The 10615-nt window shown below is 38.5% G+C and overlaps 1 long non-coding RNA gene across 1 annotated transcript; it reads right to left on the bottom strand.

Annotated features, from left to right (window-relative positions):
* Positions 1-4573: 4573 nt before the first annotated feature.
* On the bottom strand, positions 4574-10038 carry LOC139142697 (uncharacterized). The gene is made up of 2 exons (XR_011554451.1): positions 9916-10038; positions 4574-7734 (listed from the first exon to the last, which is right to left on the bottom strand). It is a non-coding gene; the product is annotated as an uncharacterized lncRNA (long non-coding RNA).
* Positions 10039-10615: the final 577 nt, after the last annotated feature.

Raw genomic sequence — 10615 nt, 5'->3', positions numbered from 1 at the left:
ATAAGGGCGGAGCATAGAATTAACAATAGGGAGGGCTAGTGTCTATATCAATCATGACTTATCTATAAATTGACTCATTTGAAATCATATCGACATTTGGAAGTCATTCTAAGGTACCGTTCAGTTTTTACGGCCGGGGGGGCGGCAAAATCCAGGGGGGGGGGTCATCAAAATTTTGGAATCCGCAAAGGGGGGGTCATCGCTTTTTCACTGGTAGGAAAGGGGGGGTCACCACATTTTCAAAAACATAATATCAACAATAAAGTTCACTTTATGCCATTGCCATGATCGACCCTCTTTACCGGCGGGCCGCCTTCGGCGGCCCACTACAATAAATATACATTATGTATTACCCATGACCCTCTTAACAGGCAGACGCCTTTGGCGGCCCACTCCAATTAGGTTTACTTCATGCAATGGCCATGATCAACCCTCTTTACCGGCGGGCCGCCTGCGGCGGCCCACTCTAATAAATTGACTTTATGTAATACCCCACGGCAATCTTAATGGCCGTGCGCCTTCAGCAGCCCAGTCCAGTAAAGTCTACTTTATGCAATAGCCATGATCAACCCTCTTTACCGGTGGTACCGGTGGCCCACTAGAATAAAGTTGACTTTACGTAATGGCCCATGACCCTCTTAACCGGAGGGCTGCCTTTGGCGAACCACTCCAATAAAGTTCACTTTATACAATGTCCATGGACATGAGTTGTCTATGGAAATGAAGTTAAAAATTGCCTTACAGTCGTCCTAATTAACAGACATTTCAATGGATGTGGCTGAGAAGTTTGTGCACTGGCATCTCTGCTACACGAATAAAGTGCGCGGCGTACCGGAGTTCAAATCCAAACCATGCGGGTAATTTGACGTATGGGTTTTAGTTATTTTTAAGCGGGGGGGGGGGGGGGTCATCATTTTTTCGTCTGACAAAGGGGGGTCATCTTTTTTTCACGAAAAATGCAGGGGGGGGGTCTATATTTTTTTGAACACCGGCGACAAGATTTTGCCGGCCCCCCCCCCAGCCGTAAAAACTGAACGCTCCCTAATCGCTGCTCTTAAATACATAAACGGTATGAAATACAATTTGCAGCAGTGCTGTGGCGTATCAATCGCACTTGCGGGTCAAAAATCCATCGCCACAAGCCAGCCCATAGACATTTTTGGTAGTTTACTTCGACCGGTACTATAACACTGGTCGGTTCATGACCCATTGTCTACTTCTGCTAGCTACCTCGATACATATAAACATGTATTTTCAACCATTTTCCCGTGAGCCAACGTCCACGAACTCTACAACGTTTACCCTCTCGCGTAAAACGTATTGAATCCTTTTGATCTGTCAAAAGTTCAGAACCGAGCAGAAACAGTCGACGGCTCTTAAAAACGGCTGAAATTAGATGTTGCCACATTCGACATAATGAACGGAAGTAGGAGATGAGTCATAGGTAGTCAGAGATAAAGTAGGTACATGTTCATTTATTCAAAGACTAAGCTGTTTCATTATTTTGCTAAGTAAATTAAAAACTGACTGGTGTCGTAGTAAACTAAGTAAAAGGTCCATGGACAGATTAACAGCGGTTCTGAAGCGATATCCCTTGACACGAATGCGATCTATACACCTCAGCATTGTGCTACGAATGCACAGATATGAAATACATATGAATAGGACTCGGGGCAAAATTTTTTAAGAGTGGGTATTTGTCTTTATATTTTTTTAAATATCCATTATGTACCATAGAAAGTCAAGCGATTGAAGTAATACATTACCTAAAAAGTTGAATACAGCAGACGGAGCGTAAAATTATCCAAATTTTCAAGGAGATACCTTTGAAGTCAAGAGGACAATTTTGAAGTCATACTGATTGTCTTTATTCAATACTAAAAGTTGGACAAAAAAAGGAAGTGTACTCTTGTCTTATTAATACCTGATACTTCACAGGTCGCATGTTACATTTTTCAAGTCATCACATTCTTTCAATAACATAAACGATGATCAATACAGTAGAGAAAGTGTAAAATCATCCCAAGTATTCGGGACCACTTTGAAGTCAAAAGGACACTTTTGGAGTCAAAGTCATTGTGAAGATCAAATACTAAAAGTTGACAAAATTCAAAGGCAGTGTACTAAAGTCCTATTAATACCTGATACTTCACAGGTCGCATGTTACATTTTTCAAGTCAACACATTCTTTGGATAACATAAACGATTATGAATACAGCGGAGAGAGCGTAAAATTATCCCGAGACTTTGGGGACCACTTTGAAGTCAAAAGGACACTTTTGGAGTCAAACTGATTTTCTTTATTCAATACTAAAAGTAGACAAAAATCGAAGGAAGTGTACTATAGTCCTCTTAATACCTGATACTTCACAGGTCGCATATTACATTTTTCAAGTCAACACATTCTTTGGATAACATAAACGATGATTAATACAGCAGAGAGAGGGTAAAATTATACCGAGATTTTGGGGACCACTTTGAAGTCAAAAGGACACTTTTGGAGTCAAATTGATTTTCTTTATTCAATACTAAATGTTGGACAAAAAAGGAAGTGCACTTTAGTCCTATTAATAACTGATAATTCACGGGTCGCATGTTACATTTTCAAGTCATTACATTCTTTCAATAACATAAACGATGATGAATACAGCAGAGAAAGCGTAAATTCATCCCAAGTCTTCGGGGACCACTTTGAAGACAAAAGGACACTTTTGGAGTCAAATTGATTTTCTTTATTCCATACGAAATGTTGGACTAAAAAAGAAGTGCACTATATATAGTCATATTAATACCTGATACTTCACAGGTCACATGTAAGATTTTTCAAGTCATCACATTCTTTTAATAACATAAACGATGATGAATACAGCAGAGAGAGCGTAAAATTATCCCGAGACTTTGGGGACCACTTTGAAGTCAAAAGGACACTTTTGGAGTCAAAGTCATTGTGAAGATCAAATACTAAAAGTTGACAAAATTCAAAGGAAGTGTACCAAAGTCCTATTAATACCTGATACTTCACAGGTCGCATGTTACATTTTTTAAGTCATCACATTCTTTTAATAACATAAACGATGATGAATACAGCAGAGGGAGCGTAAAATTATCCCGAGACGTTGGGGACCACTTTGAAGTCAAAAGGACACTTTTGGAGTCAAATTGATTTTCTCTATTCAATACTAAATGTTGGACAAAAAAGGAAGTGCACTTTAGCCCTATTAAAAACTGATAATTCACGGGTCGTATGTTACATTTTCAAGTCATTACATTCTTTCAATAACATAAACGATGATGAATACAGCAGAGAAAGCGTAAAATCATCCTAAGTCTTCGGGGACCACTTTGAAGTCAAAAGGACACTTTTGGAGTCAAACTGATTTTCTTTATTCAATACTAAAAGTAGACAAAAATCGAAGGAAGTGTACTATAGTCCTATTAATACCTGATACTTCACAGGTCGCATGTTACATTTTTCAAGTCATCACATTCTTTCAATAACATAAACGATGATCAATACAGTAGAGAAAGTGTAAAATCATCCCAAGTATTCGGGACCACTTTGAAGTCAAAAGGACACTTTTGGAGTCAAAGTCATTGTGAAGATCAAATACTAAAAGTTGACAAAATTCAAAGGAAGTGTACCAAAGTCCTATTAATACCTGATACTTCACAGGTCGCATGTTACATTTTTCAAGTCATCACATTCTTTCAATAACATAAACGATGATGAATACAGCAGAGGGAGCGTAAAATTATCCCGAGACTTTGGGGACCACTTTGAAGTCAAAAGGACACTTTTGGAGTCAAACTGATTTTCTTTATTCAATACTAAAAGTAGACGAAAATCAAGAGGTGTCCTATAGTCCTATTAATACCCGATAGTTCACAGGTCTTTGGTTACATTTTTAAGTCAACACATTCTTTTAATAACATAAACGATGTTGAATACAGGAAGAGAAGGCGTAAAATCGTTCCAAGTCTTTGGGGACCACTTTGAAGTCAAAAAGACACTTTTGGAGTCAAACTCATTTTCTTTATGCAATACTGGTAGTAGACAAAAATCGAAGGAAGTGTACTATAGTCCTCTTAATACCTGATACTTCACAGGTCGCATATTACATTTTCAAAGTCAACACATTCTTTCAATAACATAAACGATGATTAATACAGCAGAGAGAGGGTAAAATTATACCGAGATTTTGGGGACCACTTTGAAGTCAAAAGGACACTTTTGGAGTCAAACTGATTGTCTTTATTCAATACTAAAAGTAGACAAAAATCGAAGGAAGTGTACTATAGGCCTATTATACCTGATACTTCACAGCTGGCATGTTACATTTTTCAAGTCAACAATTCTTTTTAATTTTCCCTAAAAGAAGCTGAACATAGCAGATGGAGCATGTAATCAAGTGGAATTTCCGTGGACACCTTTGCGGACATTTTTTGTGTCATATGTATTTTTTCAATACAATACCAAATGTGTGATAAATCTGTATGTATTGTAGAATAATCCTACAAGTAACTCTGTCTTATAAACTCAATCTCATACATACATACAAATTGACGTTGAGCATTATTTAGCCAAAAAAAATCTTTATTTAACTGTACATAAATTTTAACAGTAGAGTAAAGCACAAGAGCAGTTTTTCTCTATAAAGTAAAATAACTACTTTCAATAACCGGAAAAATGAGATAAAGGGCATCAATTTCACAAAAATAAAAGCACATTACCTAAAGGCCAATACAGTCCTGTTGTGCTATGTAGAGAATAGCTTTTTGTGACACATATGTTTATGGAGATAGATGTACCTTTGATAGCACATTTCAAAAAAATACCGCAATTATACGGTGTCGCTCAAATTTGATCAGAATTGGTATATACCAGTCTGGGTACCAAAGATCAACAATAAATGTTGTTTCTATCTGTTCAGTGCAGGAAAATTCTACGTTGATGTTATGGCAATGATTTCTGCACAGTACAACCAGAAAAACAACAAGAAATATTTAAACCAGAAAAACAAGAATGACAAAAGTAATTAAGGTCTAACTTTTGGTACTGGAGGTCAACTTTAGCAACATGCAGAGCAGAAACAAGCCCCTCTTAGTTTAGTATAAACTGTCTTCCCCCATCTACTGTCTATGGTTGCAGCTGGTCTGTTAATATGTAACAGTTAATAAACAATGACAGGAAATGAGTCAAGATCAGTGTAGTTTGCCTGTTTCTCACTGGCGTGCCTCCTGCACATTTGCTGGATTTCACTTTTTCTTACCTCATTTGCACATTTTTGACACTGATGTGTTCATTTGAATGAATTCACATCTCAACCCCTGCATCTACCTGTACACCAAATACTGAGATGGTAGCTTTGGCGGTATGGGAGCCTTTGTGTGTGACGGACATACATCTGCACATACCCACAAATATACAGACATACAGACATGCAAATCGGATGCAAATGAACTGATTCAGCTTATATGATAATCTCACATTGGTATACCAAATGTGAGCTCAAAATTAAAAAAAATATATTCTCAAATCACATTTTTCATCTACGCAACAAATAGCAAATCAGTAAGTACTGCGGTTATCAAGATATTTGAGTGACTGGACGCCTCACAAACGGACATACATACATACTGACAACGGATGCCGGACAGATACCCATCCCAATAGCTTCAAAAGACTATCATATAGTAGCTAAAAATGAAAATTTCACCACAATACTAACGAAAATCACCATAAACATCCCGCATACAGACTTTCAACAAAATCTAGACTGCCGTTACAGAGTTTAAGCATTTGCTGGATTTTCTCTGTTTTCTACCACATTTCTTTTTTTTACCTCATCATCATATTTTGAAGACTGACACTTTCATTTGAACAAATTCACATCTCCACCCCCAGGTGCACCAGTACACCAAATACTACAATGGTAGTGCTGCGGTTTTGAGTTTTCAATGTGCACGAAGATAGCATGCACACATACTAACATACATAAATGTAGACACCGCTGACCTACCATAAAAACTCTTTTTGGTATAATATACATACATGTATACACCAAATGTGAGCTAAAAATTGTCCTGAAAATAGAAAATTGTGGATTTATCAAAATTTGAATATTTCACAATTTGATCATCCCTATGAACCTGTATAACAAATATCAGTGCTGTCAGACAAGGGGTTTTGGTGTAAAAAATTCTATTTTGTTTCAGCCAAACCTTAAAGCCCCATACAGCAGCAAATGTGTTGTAAACCAATCTCAAATTATCCTCAGTTTTCCAAGGGTTTTCTTCAAGTAAGACACATTAAAGACCAAAAAAGTGTACAACACTGTCGATAGCCTAAGAAGTAGCATTTAAATTCAAACTTTTAACATGATTTTAGATTTTCCGAGAATTTAAAAAAAACAAGTCATTGACAATGACATAGTCCCCACTTGTAATAGGAGTATTAGTCTTGATGGGGCAGGGAAATGTGGTCATTAAGAAGTATCACTGGAGTGTATATGTTTAGATCTATGGGCACATAGGTCTATGTCATTGTTCCCAATTTGAAACAAGAGGCATGTCTAGGTTATGGTTCTAAATCGGGAAAAAAGATCAGACCTCTAGCTGTATTGGCCAGCCAAGAAATACATATGCGCATAATAAATGAGGTACAAGATGTGACATCTTAAGGTCTATTATCCTATCAAAATTGAAGCGTAAAGAACTTGTGGTTACTGAGTTGTGCATATATATGTATAATCAAGGTCAAAGGTCACCGAGGTCACGTGACATTTTGTCAAAAAAATTGTATTGCTAAGTTATCCCTATATACCAAAAATCAGACCTCTAGCTCTATTGGCTCGCTCAAAATTAGATATGCACATAATTAATGAGGTAAAATATGTGGCGTCATAAGGTGTCATATCATACCCATATATGAAAGGTTTAGCACTTGTGGTTACTGAGTTATGGACAAATATGTATATTTGACGTCAAAGGTCACCAAGGTCACATGACATTTTGTCAAAGTGTCTGAGATATCTGCGTGAACGGATGGGTGAACAGATCGACTCACGGACGGATATGTCCCAATCTATAAGCCCCCTGGACTTTATCTGTGGGGACTAAAAACTGTGTCTCTGCATCCTTTTTACAATATGAATACGATGAGAAACTACATTTTTATTTTTCTTGGCCTTATACATGGGAGTCTATGGAGAGCTGCCTTATACATGGGAGTCTATAGTGTAAACTCAAAAGTCCTCTAACACGGCCAAATTTGATCACATTGTGAAACAAATTGACGTGCATCTGTATGAGGTAGGGTACTATCCTTGTACCAAGTTTGAACAAAATCGCTCCAGGCGTCTCTGAGATATCTGTGTGAATGGACGGACGGACACACGCACGGACGGATGGACGCACGGACATGACCAAACCTATAAGTCCCCCCGGACGGTGTCCATGGGGACTAATAATCATATGACAGGAAAATAAAGATTACAACAAATAGTTGGCATTCGTGTGTTGTGCATTAAGTAAATGGCATCATGCTTGTTTCTGGTATGATCATGGTGTGTATGTGCGGGGAAATACTGTTTTTTTCTAACTTTTCTGTTAGTCGCCAATTTTTGAGTACGTCACCAGTTTATTATTCAGCCTGTTAAAACGTGTAGGCATGGTCCAAATCAGCAAGCAGTGATAACTCTGATCTTTCCACATCATTTCCAAGAACTCTGTTATCTGGAGAGATTAAAATTGAAAAATTTATTACCAGTAAGCAAATCAATCAAGTCATCATTATCAGAAGATAAAATGTATGCAAATTAAGAAAGAAACACAAATATAATCTCTTTTTTGTATTTATATACACACCAAATATGAGCTAAAAACCGACTCAAAGCAGGTCTGTTCATTATAAGCACATATGTAAAATTATGACTACGGTAAGTATTGAAATGGAGACATAACAAAATACATAAATGAGTACACTTTAGGTGTAACCGTAAAGACTCAAATTGTGTGCTGAACACACATGAGGCTGAGATTGGGGATTTGGCTCAGCGGTTTTATCTATGGCTTCTGCGCTAGGTGACTGGTGCTATACGTTGTGAGTTCAAATCCGACTGAAACCACAATATATTACAAAAGTGTATGCACACAAATTCCATGAGCACAATCATATTGTATTCAGTTTAGATTGTCAGCTTGAATTACAGCTAGACATCAGTTAAGACTGATGACACAGTCCTTGACGTAAAAGAACTTTGTCATTCAAAGTCACTGAAATGTACGTTGTATCAATGATGTGAAATGACCTAAGTTACAATGAAAACAATGTCAAGGCATGTAGAGTACGAACTCAACACATGGAAACTAGACAATATGGCTGCCTCCAAGTGCTAAATTTGCTTTCCTGTGCGTGCATGATACAGCCTTGGGCTTAGTGGGCCAGGGTCGGGTGTTGGAGTATATTTCTATTCTTTCAAGTATCATCATAAATTCCTGACAAACTGTGTTTAAAACCCTTTCCCCAAAATACCACGGACAGGTAAAAAAAAAATCTAAGTTGGCAAAGAGCAGTCAGGGGGGGGGGGGTTCACTTCTATTACTTGCCAATATGTATATGCGCCACCCAATGGGGTGGGTATTTCAGCAACTTGGTCCAAAATGGGGGGGGGGGGGTCAATTCCACTGTAAACCATGGTTTAAATTGGGTTGAAGTGTGAGTGCCACACAAGAACAAATTTCAACAGTCTGTTCCCATCTCGCTAGCAGGGTTCTGAGCTGCACTCAATAAAGCATGGATATCTTTTCTGTGGCAGGGGAACCATTACAGAGACCCCCTGGCTTAAAGTAAATATGGACTTTGTTTTAAAACATTGTCACTGATTTGTCAGAACTCTACATATGGCAGATTTTTGCCCAATAGAAAATACCCAAACAAAGTGGCTCTACTGCTCCTAGTATTATTCAGGTCGACCATGGCCATATGAAGTAGTATTGCTTTACAGACAAACAGCGAGATTTGTTGTGAATTGTAATTTAAAAAAAAAACCCACTCAGACTGTAACTGCAGATAACTGATAATTTGCAGAAGCTGGACCAAAATTTGGTGAGAGTGAAAGGCATTTTCTTTCACAAAATTTGTTAGTATTTCCTCATGATTTTTCGGAATCATGGCTTGGCCAGCAACAAAGCTCTAAATGCAGTATAAGCTTACAGTGGTAGGCTTTGCCTGGGCAAATACTTGCTTTTTCCGTTTTAAAAATGTTGACGCTATGACTGTTGACCTGGGTCAAAGGTCATAAAGGTCTAAAATGGGGTCCTAAAACAACGAGATTTTAGGTCTAAAATGGGCCCTGGTATTTATACCTGCGGCCGCACACCTCTACTACTTCTCTGAACAAGTACTCCCCCCTCCCCCCGAGAGAGGTACAGCAGTTCTAGCTCTGCGTTATATAACGCCGGAAACACAGCATCGTACGCAGGGCCATCATTCATTGTGCGATGTTTCTGTGTAAGTTCACAGTGTAATTTGATTTTGGACGAAGACAATCAGCACTCGCACACAGGCGTTCTGTTTACTGGATAGTTTGTATAAGTGTAGTTTATGCTACGTTCCGATGTTCTGTTCCGTAAAAGTCTACGGAACAGAACGTCGGAACTCGGAACCATGGTCGGAACGTAGCATAAAACAAACTACCCAGTAAATAGCTCTGCATGGCCATGGCAGGGCTTTGTGTTAGCGGCGCGGCGTTATACGACCTCCCAACACATGTGGTGGGAGGCCGTATAACGCAGGTAACACACAGCCCTGCCATGCAGAGCTACCCAGTATTAAACAGAACGCCTGTATGCGAGTATGAAATATAACGTCGAGCAACAAGATTGAAATTAATGACTGTTTGAGCTGGTACTCACTCAGTAAACTGCTAGGCCATATGGACATCCGCATATCCGTACAGTGATCGGTGGGTCGCGGTCGCTGGTCTCGACCGCGCCGTGTGCAGCGCAATCTCCCATGATGCTAATATGAGACACCCTAACCAGGTGAAAAAATTGGACGCGCAGTTCGCATTGTAAAATGCATCGGAATTTTGAAAAAGTAATAAAAATGAGCGCATATATCAAAAAGGACCAAAATAACAGATTAGTATTGGCAATGTTACAAAGTTTAACAACTTTATGCAAATATAGGAATGGAAAAATCCCTGGACTGCGTAAAATTTCAGTTCAATTACAACTACCGGGACCACTTTGAAGTCAGGGACCACTTAGAGGTCTTCACAGACGTCTGTGTCTAGCCAGGCACTTCCCCTGTTGACCTATGTTTCTCATCGAATTACCGCTACCATATACTCCGATAACCGTAATACTATCGTCATAGTAATTCATAGCTTCGAAAGTTCAAAACTGCGGCAAGTCAAAGGTCATTCTCCATCCGTTCTGTGAGTATTTGGAATGCTATTCCCACCCAACCCTGAAACTTGAAACAGTTCAACATTGTTCTCTTTAAAGTTGCATTACGTGATATTTATGACGATATTTACTAATGAGAGTTCACTGAGATTTAGATTGACATTTTGCTTTCATTGTTTTTCTGATATATTTTGACTTAGTT

This window comes from Ptychodera flava, chromosome 10, assembly GCF_041260155.1.
Source record: "Ptychodera flava strain L36383 chromosome 10, AS_Pfla_20210202, whole genome shotgun sequence".
Lineage (NCBI taxonomy): Eukaryota > Metazoa > Hemichordata > Enteropneusta > Ptychoderidae > Ptychodera > Ptychodera flava.
The sequence above is the reverse complement of the archived record's forward strand: the minus strand, read 5'-3'. Positions and strand labels throughout refer to the sequence as shown.